Consider the following 1,332-nt stretch of genomic DNA (forward strand, 5'->3'; position numbering starts at 1 on the left):
GAGGAGCACAGAGAGCCTTGCTCCAATGAGAGGCTCAGTGCTAGTTTTAGCTTCCTTCTGAGGTCTTGCTACCTAAAGGCACTGAGAAGCGTGGCGTCTGGGTCCTCCAGCTCACTGTGCACCCCGCTCTACTTTAAGGATTTTCCTTTATCTGCCTCTGCCTGTCACTCTTTCTCCTGCAATTCCTTCTCCCATTGTATAATACCTTTTTTTTTTTAACATCTTTATTGGAGTATAATTGCTTTAAAATGGTGTGTTAGTTTCTGCTGTATAACAAAGTGAATCAACTTTACATATACATGTATCTCCATATCCCCTCCCTCTTGCATCTCCCTCCCACCCTCCCTATCCCACCCCTCTAGGTGGTCACAAAACACCGAGCTGATCTCCCTGTGCTATGTGGCTGCTTCCCACTAGCTATCTATTCTACATTTGGTATTGCATATATGTCCATGCCTCTCTCACTTCGTCCCAGCTTACCCTTCCCCCTCCCCGTGTCCTCAAGTCCATTCTCTACATCTGCATCTTTATTCCTGTCCTGCCCCTAAGTTCTTCAGAAATTTTTTTTTTTTAGATTCCATATATATGCGTTAGCATATGGTATTTGTTTTTCTCTTTCTGACTTACTTCACTCTGTATGACAGACTCACGGTCCATCCACCTCAGTACAAATAACTCAATTTCATTTCTTTTGATGGCTGAGTAATATTCCATTGTATATATGTGCCACATCTTCTTTATCCATTCATCAGTTGATGGACACTTAGGTTGTTTCCATGTCCTGGCTTTTGTAAATAATGAACATTGTGGTACATGAATCTTTTTGAGTTATGGTTTTCTCAGGGTATATGCCCAGTAGTGGGATTGCTGGATTGTATGGTAGTTCTATTTTTAGTTTTTTAAGGAGCCTCCATACTATTCTCCGTAGTGGCTGTACCAATTCACATTCCCACCAACAGTGCAAGAGGGTTCCCTTTTCTCCACACCCTCTCCACCTAAATAGACATTTCTCCAAAGAAGATATACAGATTGCCAACAAACACATGAAAGGATGCTCAACATCACTAATCATTAGAGAAATGCAAATCAAAACTACAATGAGGTATCACCTCACACCAGTCAGAATGGCCGTCATCAAAAAATCTGTATAATCCCTTTTACTCAAGTTTAAAAAAACAAGAGCTAGGAAGGGAAATGTTTACAGTTCACAACTCCCTTTTGAAAAAAGAGAGAGTTAAAGGACTTGGCTATTGCGAAACATTTTTTTAATGTATTTATTATGATTATTATTTACAAAATCATATTCTACCTGTTGTTTTGATCTAATTTGAC

The sequence above is a fragment of the Lipotes vexillifer genome, unplaced genomic scaffold, assembly GCF_000442215.2.
Source record: "Lipotes vexillifer unplaced genomic scaffold, Lipotes_vexillifer_v1.1 scaffold137, whole genome shotgun sequence".
NCBI classification, from domain to species: domain Eukaryota; kingdom Metazoa; phylum Chordata; class Mammalia; order Artiodactyla; family Lipotidae; genus Lipotes; species Lipotes vexillifer.